The sequence below is a fragment of the Littorina saxatilis genome, linkage group LG16, assembly GCF_037325665.1.
Source record: "Littorina saxatilis isolate snail1 linkage group LG16, US_GU_Lsax_2.0, whole genome shotgun sequence".
Lineage (NCBI taxonomy): Eukaryota > Metazoa > Mollusca > Gastropoda > Littorinimorpha > Littorinidae > Littorina > Littorina saxatilis.
In genome coordinates, this window is record NC_090260.1 from 31,838,133 (window position 1) to 31,851,075 (window position 12,943).

At 41.2% G+C, this 12,943-nt stretch overlaps 1 long non-coding RNA gene across 1 annotated transcript in view; it reads right to left on the reverse strand.

Annotated features, from left to right (window-relative positions):
- Positions 1 to 10,700, reverse strand: part of LOC138950858 (uncharacterized) — a 93,198-nt gene extending 82,498 nt beyond the window's left edge. Inside the window, exon 1 of the long non-coding RNA XR_011450835.1 lies at positions 10,514 to 10,700. This is a non-coding gene — a long non-coding RNA (uncharacterized lncRNA). The remainder of the gene's footprint in view (positions 1 to 10,513) is intronic.
- Between the last annotated feature and the right edge of the window lie 2,243 nt (positions 10,701 to 12,943).

Here is a 12,943-nt window from a genome sequence, read left to right on the forward strand (position 1 = left end):
CAGGAGTGTTTATGTTATCGCTCGGCCAGGAAAGAACAAATTTGCAAGCAAGACAAGGAAGAGAAATGAATTTCTGGCTGAAAATGTGCACAGTTAAGAAGTCACACACTGAGTCAGTTTAGTAGAAAGAGACATAGTCAGTAGGCCTACTATCAGGGCTGCTTAATAATAATACACACATTTTAAATCATCAGAATACACTCTCTGCAATCTTCTATACTGATTGCACAAAGAAACATTCAATGCGGAAGAAATCAGTTAAATACTGCTGTTTCCTACATGTCGAACCGGTACATAAGAATCACATTACACCGCCAACCGAAAGACCAAACTTGTCAAAGTTTTGTAAGTGAACACTACATCTTACAAGCAACAAAATATGCATGTTAGTGCATTTACACCTCCAGCATACATACAGATTAAACTTATTACGCTTAAAACAATATTTATGCTGTTTTCAAGAAAAAAAAGTGAGTGTGGTTTAAGCTTTTTGAATATTCCGCGCAAATTTCGATGCTCCGCCTTGCAAGGTCACGGCGGCCGCTAGCTGCTGAAATCTGTGGCACCATGCATAGGCGGTAAAGGCGCCTTCCTGTAACATTTACGTGGTTTTAAGTGTGTTTAACATTTCTCAGTTCCTGGAGCCCTTGCAATGATTATAATGACGACAAGAAGCAGAAGTTTCAAAGTAGTGTTACAAAATGTGGTTGTCTTGAAACAATTAACACAGGGTTTTTTCCATGTTGAGTGCAGCTGATAATAGTTCTGTGTGAACTCAGTTATGCTGGTCCGCAATAACCGAGCCGCTACTGTCGGAACTCGCGATAAAAGATAGGCCTAACCACAAAAAACACAATCGGCACTTTCTTGAAAAATCTTCCTTAATCTATTGGTATATATATGATATTACACTGACTAACCTTTTCATCTAAACCCTAGTTCTTCTTTACGAATGAATGTATTTTCTACTTTTGACGAGAAAAAAATAAAATGTATTCAGCTAGAGCCTATGCTTTCTTACTGCTGGGTCGGTGTCTGTAGCAGACGATACTTTGCCGCTCTGACAGAGAAACTGAATACAAGTCTAGAGTAAAGATAATGCAATGAACTTCGATATTTATCAACAGAGACAAAAGGTTCCTTTGGATATGCTTTCAAATAGAGATATTATATTCAGCAAGTATTTGTGTTGTTGAGTCAGTAGTGCATGATAACAGAGATATAATATAGCCTACATTGATCATCTATCTACATAATTATGTCTGATCACTGATGATAAGTTGGAACTCCATTTTGACAATTTTAACACAGATGCATATATTTTCGGGAAAGTGGGTGAAACACTGTACACTTTTCTTGGCAGTGCGGCGGATCTATCCAATTATAATTAAATTCCAATCTTTAATCCCCCCCCCCCCCCCCCCGGGCCTCTCCCCGGCTGCTGTTTCTAAAATCATCTTCTTTTATTTTGTTAATCTGTTTGGGGGGCTGGGGAGGGGGGGGGGGGGATTGTGTGCTTTACAGAGCTCTGTTAAACAGATTGCTATTTAACCTGTGTTACGGCCACTTCAGTGAATGCAACTCGGTTCATCCATACTGTGGCATACATAATCCCGTTTATTTAAGACGGAAGCACGTGACCATCCTGGCAATACTCTCTAGATAGATAAAAGAAAGTGTTAGCAGATTATATTTCACAGTTTTGGTTTTAATCAATAAGTGCTTGAAGCGATTTTAAATTAGCATAATGATTGACCTTGCTAAAATGTGCAACTGAGATACTTTATCGAAGTTTTTAATACAACATTTTGATGCAGTCATGGCAACGCGTATGCTTCAAAATGTCGTCTGCAAAACCCCCACATACATAGCAAAAAAGCTCTGGTCTTCGCTTTGCAGACTTCTCCAAGAGTTTTTACTGAGACTCGGTTCCGAGATTCTGAATTATAAACAGTGGCCACCAGAGATAAACAACGCCAACTCGCCTGCAGGCTAGCGGCGAAAGACAAACCGTTTAACGCTTGACGAGCAGGGGCTAGTGTTTTGTCAGCACACGCTAAACAAAACAAGGCAGCTATAACACAGGACTGTGAGCTCTAATACTGAATTCGCCTCCACTGTTTTGATATGCTTTCCCTTTATGTACAGTGGTTCACCACCCTCCCGCCCCCCGCACACTCTCGCTCATCTAATTAAAAATGGTGTTAAGAGATACTTGGATATAAAATGGTATTTTTAAAAGATCTGATAAAAATATATAGTAGCTGTATGAGAAGCAATGGCGTCAGCCGCAGCAATGTCTCTTCATATCCAGGGACCAAGTGGGTGCGTGTGCATAAGTCCAGCGATAAGTTTGGGACCTTGCCACCCAAGGTCTTTATTACAACTTAAAAGATAGCTTAATTTTTCCTTTGAGGTATTTGGCAGAATATTTCTATTTGAGTTTATAAACTGAGTCAGGGGTTGAAAGTGGCATGAGTTCAAATCACACTCCAAAGTCAAATGAGCAATGGTGAGGTCGGATTGACAGGTGCATTTAAGCTCTAGAAATTGGTAACTCCCAGCTTCTGCCCTTAGGCGGTTAATCCTTTTTATTACACGTGGGCATGCATTATAGGTGTTCATCTGTTTTGATGGGGCTTCCCGAATGAGCCAGCCAGAGCTTATAGCCTTGTGCATATATTTGTTCCTCCATTCTCTCCAGAGAAGAGAGTCTGTAAGGCTACTGATCTCAGAAGCAGACAATGGCAGGTCTACCTCGGAGGCGCCCATGCCTTGGGCAGCTTCTTTAGCGGCTTTGTCCGCTTTCTCGTTGCCAGGCACGTTCACGTGTGCTGGACACCAGACCAGGTTAATCTCGCTTCCTTTTTTTATAATTTTATTTGCCAGCTCCTTTATGGCAATGACAAGATCATGTCTTTTTGATCTTTTGTTAGATCTCAATGCTTCAATGGCTGCTTTGGAGTCAGAGAAAATAGCTATCTTTTGAGGAGGAGTGTTCTTGAGATTGAGATGAACAAGCGACATGCAGATGGCAAGGAGCTCAGCTGAGAAGATCGAGTTTCTGTTGCACAGTTTAAATTTCCCAGTCATGTCATCGCTGGGGATTACAAAAGCTGCGCCAGCCTTCTTGTCATCCAACACTGACCCGTCTGTGTAAACATGAACATGGCCTTTGTATACAGTATCAATGTGCTCAAGGGCTTGTATCCTGAGTAATAACTGATCATCCTTTGTAGCTGTGCAATATTCTGTGTCAAAATTCATTTCTTTCATTGTCCATGAGGGATCACGAGATATGGGGTTTTGGGCCACATCATTTGGGTCGACACTGATTTCACTAAAGAGTGAAGCATTGAATTGAGCCAGTGAGGAGAAAGTAGTGCCAAAGTGGGCCTTTTTGTTTTGGACATGATTGTAATGCGGTTGTAGCTCCTCTTTTGTTGAGTTTTGCACTGTGTTGGCTCGAACATTGTAATCTGCGCAGCACTTACGCCGCCACATGTCAAGAGGGAGGAATCCTGCTTGGTGGTATACAATGGCCTGCTTTGAATGCCTTGGGTGTCCGAGGGCAAGCCGAAGGGCACGACATTCCGCTGACTGTAGCTTATCAAGCCATTTTCGAGCCGACGAGAAGTAGGCCTCCTGTCCATATGATAGTCTTGATCTTATAAGAGCTCTGGTGATGTTTGTTAGAATAACTGGGCACTTTGCCCATGGTTGGGCAGCCAGTATTTTAAGAAGGTTGATGGTCTTATTTGCTTTGCTTAAAAGATACTTTAAGTGAGCAGTCCATAGTCCATTTGAGGTGAAAACTACGCCCAGATATTTCACCTGCTGACTGGGTGAGACAACAGATTTATCTAGTGAGAACTGTATCTTTTCTCGATCTTCCAGTTTTCGGTTTGTAAAGACAACGAATACAGTTTTCTCGGCAGAGAGAGTGAAGCCATTCTCCCGCATATAGTTCGCAATGTTATCTATAGCTGTTTGCCACTCTTTAGAGAATTTGTGTTCTGTTTTATAGGTTTTGTTTTGATACTCTTTGCATAGAGCAATATCATCCGCATAAAGCGTCAGTTCGGCTCCATGTGTTTTAATTGTCGATATGTCATGCAGCATAATGCTAAAAAGCAGTGGTGCTATTACTGAGCCCTGTGGCACTCCCATGTCAACTTTGCGAGTGGATGATTTGGCACCTTTATAATCAGTTTGAAAGGATCTGTTCAGTAGAAAGCTTTTTATGTATTGAAACATATTACCACTGATGCCTAATTGCTTCAATTTGAACAACAATCGTTGGTGCCATACTGTATCGTAGGCTTTTTTGATGTCAAAAAAGACAGCAAAGAGAGACTTCTTGCGTGAGAGAGCTTTCTTAATTTTAGAGGACAGTTTTACAATGTGATCCGAGACACCCCTGCCTCGACGGAAACCGGCTTGGCACAGGGGTATTACCTTTTTTCTTTCCATTTCATCTTCTAGTCTGGATTTTAGTATTCTTTCATAGATTTTGCTCAGATGGGAGGTCAGAGATATAGGGCGCCAGTTGGAAGGGTTAGCTCTTGGTTTTCCAGGCTTTAAAATGGGGATCACAACAGCCTCTCTCCAAGCTGTGGGAATCAGGCCAGACTTCCAGCATGTTGAATAAAAATCCAGTAAAAGATTTAATCCTTGGTTTGGTAAATGTTGTATGACCTGATAGTTTATTGGATCAGAACCACAGGCGGATCGGACTTTTGTCACCGATGCTATAGCCGTTTTCAGTTCTTGAATGGATAAGGGAGCATTTATTTTTAAGGAAGGGTTGAGTTCTGGGTCGTTTAAGTCCTGTTTATCCTCCCAGTTCTTACGGAAGAGTTCCTGCTCACATAACAGTTTATCTGTTTGGCTTGCTGCTGCAAAAATATCTGCAAACAGTTCTGCTTTTTCAGGAAGGCTTTCATATTTTTTTCCTTCGTGCATAAGAGGACGTTCAGCCTGCTTGTGTCTGCATTTGAATTTCCTTATTTTGGTCCAAATTTTTCCAGCATCTCTGTAATCGCTCACTTTGCTGGACATGTTTTCAAAATATTCTTTTTTTGCTTTGTCTATAATTTTGTCACATTGTTCTTCAGTTGATTTCATATTGTTGTGGTTTTGTGCAGACCTGAAGCGATCATACTTCTCTTTTGCAGTTCTTTTTAACCTGATGGCTGTTCTGCATTCTTCTGTCCACCATGGGCTCTGATCAGTTCTACTGGGTCCGATAAAAGGTTTTGTTTTGGGGATTGACAATTCCATTGCATTCAGCAGGTTTGATCTTAGCTGTTTATATTTGTTGTCGATACTTTCTTGGGACTCTGGATTGCCATCCAAGAGGGTATGTGCATCGGCAGACTTAGTGACAGCGTCCTTGAAAAATGCCCAGTCCGCCTTTTTATAATTGTATTTTAAGGCTTTTGGGCCTGGCTCTGTGTGTGGTGATTTCCCAATAATGGATATCATGATTGGTAAGTGGTCGCTTTTTAATTTATCTGACACTACGCACCAGTCCGTTGTTAATCCGAGAGTGGGACTAACCAAGGTTATGTCAATGGCGGAGGGGTGTTGGTTTGAGATATCGGGTATTCTGGTTGCTGATCCGTCATTTAGTAAGTACACATTTGATTGCGTTATATAGGTGGCAAGGCTCTTTCCCACGGCACATGTCTGATCGGGGAAGTTGGCATCCCACAGGGGGTTTCGGCCATTAACATCTCCTCCGATCACCCAGGTGCGTCTTCCGTCGAGCTCTGGGAGCCAGCTGAAAATCGGGCCTTTGGTAATGTTTCTGTTATATATGTTTAATAAGAAGATGGATGGGCCATCATTCAGCAGAAGTTCAACTAGGTTTGAATGTATTTTTGTGTCGGCCGGAACAGGGGTTGGGTGAACATTGTACTTCAGATTGTCTCTGACATAGGTTACTGTGTACTTGATAGTTTGTGCTCCGCTCGTATCATCAACCTGATAATCTGTGACGGGTGGGTAAAAGAAACCAGATATGAAGGGGAGTTTTCCCGCATGACAGAGTGGGGACTGTATCAATAATACATTGAACATGTTGTTTTGGTTAAGATAATTAATAAGGTACGGTAGAGCAGTGTTAAGGGAACGACAGTTCCACTGCAGTATATTTATTCTTGAATCCATTTCAATCACAGAAGACCTAAAGTCTGTTGTGACCGTTTGATCTGCCCCTCAACTCTCTATGTCATTGTGTTGTCAAGGGGTTGAGACTCTGTTACAGATCTGCCTCCCTGAATGCCGAGAAGAGCGCATTGAGTGGAAAGTATCTTATTTAAGGCTGGTGGAGTTGGATTTTCCTTTGGCTTAAATATTTCAGTATATAGCCCTGTCAGAAGTGTCAGAACATTTTCGGGGCTTTCATTCGTTTTTGCTTCAATAAGTGCAGCTAGGATGCCAGTGACGAATTTGAACACCTCACCGCAGTTCTCGGCGCTCATCATCTTCATCTTTGCATAGCTTTCTTTTAAAATATGTTGTCTGAGGCAGTCTTCGGACTGTGGCTTTGGTGTGTTTTGTGTTTCATCTTCCTCAACAATCATCAACTTTGGTTCATCCATGAACAAGTCATCATAATCGTGTGTGGGGGAAGTTTGAGATTCTGCATCAGCAACCCTTTTCTCATTGTTTGTTGTTGGCTGTTTGTTTGTCTTTGTTTTGTCTGCTGCTTTTGTGGGGGCCTTTTTTACATTGTGTGTTGATTTTAGTTTCTGGGCAACAGTAGACTCATTATTAATAGGGTTTATGTCAGTTCTTTGTCCAGGTCTCTGGAGGGCGATATTTTGCTCTGAAATGGGGTTTTCACTACGAGGGTTGCTTGGTCCGCCTTGATTTCCTGTGCGTATGCGGCTTGTTGTTGGTTCTGGCCAGATAGTGCTATAATCCTCTTGTTGTTGGTTCTGGCCAGATAGTGCTATAATCCTGTTTTTCAATCTCAGCCACGAAAGCTGGGGAGGTAGCCAGGTTTCTCTTTGCTTTGCTGGCACCACGAGGAGCACTTTTCCCCCCTGCCATTTTCAGCACCCAGCACTCATCGACTTCTGAATCAGAGTCATTAGATGTGTCTGGGTCTTTCTTTTGTTTTTTCATTATTTCAAGCTTTGCTCTTCTTATTGCTTCTGCATATGGGATGTATTTGGCTGCTCGGATTTTGTTTGCTGTTCTTCGGAGCACTAGCTCAGGACAGCCTAAGTAAGCTGCCGAGTGGGGACCGCCACAGTTTAGGCAGTGTTTGTCATTTGGACAGTTGTCAACTGGGTGGTCTTTCTTTTGACCGCATCTTGGGCATTTGTCTTGTCTGGCTTTACATTGTTTGGAGCCATGTCCCAATCTCTGGCACTTAGTACACCTTCTGACTGGGGCCACATAGGGTTCGACAGCAAAGAAGGTTTTCACTATCTTCACTGTATCTGGTAGCGTTTTCTTTAAAAAAGTGATTTTGACAGCTTGAGTAAGTTCCCCCTTCTGGTTTTTTAACCGCTGAAGAGATTTTACTTTCTCAAGAGATTGTTGAAGTTTATACAGACAGACAAAAGCCGCTAGACCCCATCACAAACAGAACTCTTAAATCCACAGGTGTTGCCCACACACACACACACAAACACACACACACAGAGAAGCCGTATATATGTATGTATATCTATATCTATAAATATATAGAGATAGGTGACAGTGTATTTTTCGCGTGGCTATAAATTGATTCGACCAGTTTTCACTTTGACAGTAAGAACAACTTACGGGTGCAAGGGAAGCGTTCTGGACAGCGCAGTGACATTCTAAAAATAGTAACGTAGAAACGGGAATATGGATTGAAGCCACACGAAGGAAGGGAGATAAACGCAAAACACTGGAGAAGATAAGGAAGAGTTACTGGGAATGGTGAAATGAACAGAAAAACCAAAATTGGTTCAGCGCTGCGCGCTGAGAGCACTTGTTGAAATATCTCATCGATGATATTGTGTCCGGGGTGTAGCTGAATACGGTGTCCAAATTTGAAAAAGATCCACCGAGAACTTTGGCTTTGGTGTGTTGGTATGGGGGCCCGGGTAGCTCAGGTGGAACCAAAATCGGTTCAGCGCTGCGCGCTGAGACACATGTTGAAATATCTCATCGATGAGGTTGTGTCTGGGGTCTCTCTGAATAAGCCCACCAAATTTGAAGCAAATCCATCGAGAACTTTGGCCGTGCATGGCGAATACACACATACACACACACACACACACACAGACAGACAGACACAAGTCGTATATATATATATATATATATAGATACACTTACTCCTCGGATAAGGTGACCCCCCTTGGGACCAAAAAAAATCGTGATCTTATCCGAGGGACACGTTAACCGATCCTGGGATAAGATCAATTTCAGTAGAAAAAATTGATCTTATCCGAGGAGATCAGAGTTTAGTTTGAGGCCCCATAAAAGACTTCCCGCCAATTGAAAGTCAATGACGTGATAATGGGCAGACCCAGAGAGAGACACACACTGACATACATACTGACACTGACACAGAGACCATCAGCTGCATTAGAGAGAGAGAAAGAGAGAGGGGAGGTGAGGTCAGACAGACAGACATAGAAAGAGAGGAGAGACACAGACAAACTGATCATGACAGACAGAGATAAAGAGAGGAGACGGAGAGAGAGACATAGAGTTAACAAGTCGCGTAAGGCGAAATTACTACATTTAGTCAAGCTGTGGACTCGGAACTCACAGAATGAAACTGAACGCACTGCATTTTTTCACAATGACCGTAGTCCGCCGCTTGTGCATAACGGAGTTAAACTGACGAGCCTGTTCAGCGCGGTAGTGGTTTCGCTGTGCTGCATAGCACGCTTTAATTTTCTGTACCTCTCTTCGTTTTAACTTTCTGAGGGTGTTTTTAATCCAAATATATCATATCTATATGTTTTTAGAATCAGGAACCGACAAGGAATAAGATGAAATTGTTTTTAAATCGATTTCGGAAATTTAATTTTGATCATAATTTTTATATTTTTAATTTTCAGAGCTTGTTTTTAATCCAAATATAACATCTTTATATGTTTTTGGAATCAGGAAATGATGTAGAATAAGATAAACGTAAATTTGGATCGTTTTATATAAAAAAATGTATTACAATTTTCAGATTTTTAATGACCAAAGTCATTAATTAATTTTTAAGTCACCAAGCTGAAATGCAATACCGAAGTCCGACCTTTGTCGAAGATTGCTTTACAAAAATTTCAATCAATTTGATTGAAAAATGAGGGTGTGACAGTGCCGCCTCAACTTTTACAAAAAGCCGGATATGACGTCATCAAAAGTATTTATCGAAAAAAAGAAAAAACCGTCCGGGGATATCATTCCCAGGAACTCTCATGTCAACTTTCATAAAGATCGGTCCAGTAGTTTGGTCTGAATCGCTCTACACACACACACGCACAGACAGACAGACACACACACACCACGACCCTCGTCTCCATTCCCCCTCTATGTTAAAACATTTAGTCAAAACTTGACTAAATGTAAAAAGAGGGAGATCGAGAGAGAGTAGGGGGGGGGGGGGGGAATTGAAAGGAAGAGAGAGAGAGAGAGAGAGAGAGAGATTGGAGGCTGAGAGAGAGAAAGAGACATGATAGAAGAGAGAGAGAGAGAGGAGAGGGGTCGGAGACTGAGGGTGAGAGACAGACAGACAGACAGAAACAGAGACCATGAGAGAAGAGAGAGAGGGGGAACGAAAGAGAGAGAGAGAAAGACTGACAGTGATAGAGAGAGAGAGCTTACAAATATCTCAAATCTTCAACAATGTCTTTTATTTTGGCCTAAAATTGGCACTAGATCTACTCAAATATTGCTTATAACATGCATTACAACATGAGGTCAATTCTAGCCTCATGCCTCTGCAGAAGGGGAGCGGGCACACTGCAGTTACATCTGTCATCATCCACGGGTCTCACTCTGTCAAAGTGGTTTCCGTTGGCAATTTGATTGGTTCAGCGACTTTTTTGGCGGGAACTATTTTCCAAGTTTTATTTGCGAAAGATTTCCTCATCCTTCTCTTTGGGGTAAAATAATCGGGCCAAATAATCTGATGACGTTTACATTTGTGCGTCACTTCTCTTTTGACGTCATATGTGACCCTCCACCACGGAATGAGTCGGATGTCACCTCGCAGGGTTCTGCGCTAAGCCTTAGGCCAACAAAAAAAGAAGGTGTGGTTAAGGTAACATAGCCAAAAACAATAGGGTAGGAAGGTAGGCAATCACTTTTTTTTTTAAACTTTTTTTTCTAATGTGTACAAATTAAATCTACTTGACAGGGAAATAAGTGTGCGACTCGGAGCGCTTTCGCTTTCATTGCGTTTTCTGCACTCGGTTTTTTGTTGTTGACAAATGTAATAAAAAGTTATAGGGTCTGCCCCTAAAAATAGGGTAGGTCGGGTTACCGTAACCACACCCATTTTTTTTTAGGCCTTATATACGTCCGGGGGTGTAAGGTATCAGTGTGAGGATCACCTTAGACACAGGCTTATAACTCAAAAAGTTTTCGCTCTTTTCTAAAACGGTTTTCACCACTGGATAGAGTTTCAAAATCTCTTTTAGAAAATGTAAAAATATAAAAATCATGCAAAGGTGACATGCGACTCATTCCGTGGTGGAGGGTCACATATAATAATAATAATAATAATAATGCAAACTTTTATAGCGCTATTCTAGAAAAATGTCTACTCTTAGCGCTTTACAATACATACATCGACCAAGCATACTATACACGCACAGGCAAAGAAACCGACCAAACATAACCAACAAACTATACATGCACAGGCAAAGAAAACGACCAACCATACAATACACGCACAGGCAAAGATAACGACCAAACATAAACAAACATACTATGACCAATCATAACCAACATACTATACGCGCGCAGGCAAAGAGAACAATCAGCACATGTAATAATTACTGACAACTAATGATGCAGGCATACAATGACAATCCAATACACAGCCTAGGCACAAGAACCACATAAGGCTACTGTATAAAAACGTGTCAACAATACTATTTACACACACACAAACAGTGCTGACACAAAGCGCAGAAAATATATATACACGTTATTTTAGGCACTAGGTAGGGGGTGAGGTGGGGCGGGATGGGGTGGGTGGGGAGATGCTGGAGGGAAAATCACTTGCGCTGAAAGAGGTGTGTTTTGAGATTTGTCTTGAATGTAGTGAGAGAATCTGTGTGTCTGAGAGGCAGAGGTAATCTATTCCAGGGCTCGTATTCTTGAAACAGCTGCAACTCATATACCGGCCTGTAAAACCACTTCCGCTCGATAAGTCCGCAAAGTGTTATTCATGAAACTCCGGGAAAGACTTACCTGGGTGTCTCCGAGCTGTAAAGTTGGAGGACCCATCCCCCTCCTCTAAAACCGTCAATTTTGAATAAATCTTGTTAAAATATTGTTTGTAGATTTATGTCCCTCATGGACACACATTGGTGTCATTTAAGCACCAATGCATTGCGGACAAATACGAGATACCGCTCGCGAAAGATTTCAACCGATGCTCGATCATACCGGCTTGTGGTGAAAGCGTGCTAGCGTCTTCTTTAATGCATTACAGTGTCCGGTTATTTTCAACTGTCTCCATGGTCGAACGGTTCTCTCGTTCGCCTGATGCGTGATTAAGTCGAGTTCAAATCTCCATCTGCACGTAATTTTTTCTTTATTCTTTGGCATTTGTTTATTTTTGTTTATTTTCTCCATGTGCAAAAGAGTACGTTATAATAGCAAAATTGATTTAAAAAGAAATGTTTTAGGCTGCAATGGGTTTTTTTTTAAATCTTTGGTTAGCATGATATTATTGATAAAGTTTGTTAACTTTAACATGTAAACATTTGGATTAAAAAATTTAAATAAATAACCATGAAGAAGGATGCTTCCCGCTTAAAAAAACAAAGGTGAGAGAGAAAAAACCCACCTAAAATGCGGTAGCAGCCACCTGCATACAACTGAGATTAAAAACAAAAAAATAAATAATAAATAAAAAGGGTCTCCCTGTGTTTTTATTTCTTTCAGTTTGTTTGGGTAGTTGCTATTGACTTTGAAACTGACACGCTGGCTAAAAAGCTGCAACATTGTGTCCTTCAAAGTCAAACTGTCGTTTAACTACCGCCCAGTATTTATTTTTACTGCCCAGTAATTATTTATTTTTCCCCGGTATTCATGTGTGTCTAGCGGAAGGTCGGCAGCTACCAGTTGGTTATTTTTAGAATTGAAGATTCCCGATGCTTGCTCTTCTCTGCGCACGCGTTACCGGCGTTTTCGCCGGCGTGTCAGTTTCAAAGTCAATAGCAACAACCCAAACAAACTGAATGAAATAAAAACACGGGGAGATTTTATTTTTATTTTTTTTATAAACCTCAGATGCATGCAGGTGTACATGGTATAGTACCTAGTAAACGCCCACCCCCCAGTTTCGACCAGTGGACTAGTAGACAAGGAAAATAGATAAAGATTATTCAGTCTGCTGTTATTGTTGTTTTTCAATTGTTTCCTTTCCTCAGGCATGCTTCGGGGATTGGACAGAAAAAGGTTTCTGGAGTGGCTAGAGAATCGCAATACATTTTTGACTGGGAGAAAAAAGAAGAAACGAAAGCTTCATCTTTGGTTTAAACATAAGTTTATTTCAACAAATGTTACAATCATGACATGTATACAAAAGACACAGGTAACAGCAACAAGCTAGAAGCTTATAGTGGTGTTCCTGCATGGATATTATAACGTAAGGCGGTAACGGCTGAACAATTTGTCTAAATAAACCAAATTGGAAATCCAAAGCATCATCATTATAATCATCCTCATCTCATTAATCATCCAAAATTATCATAACATAATAAACGTTGCATAA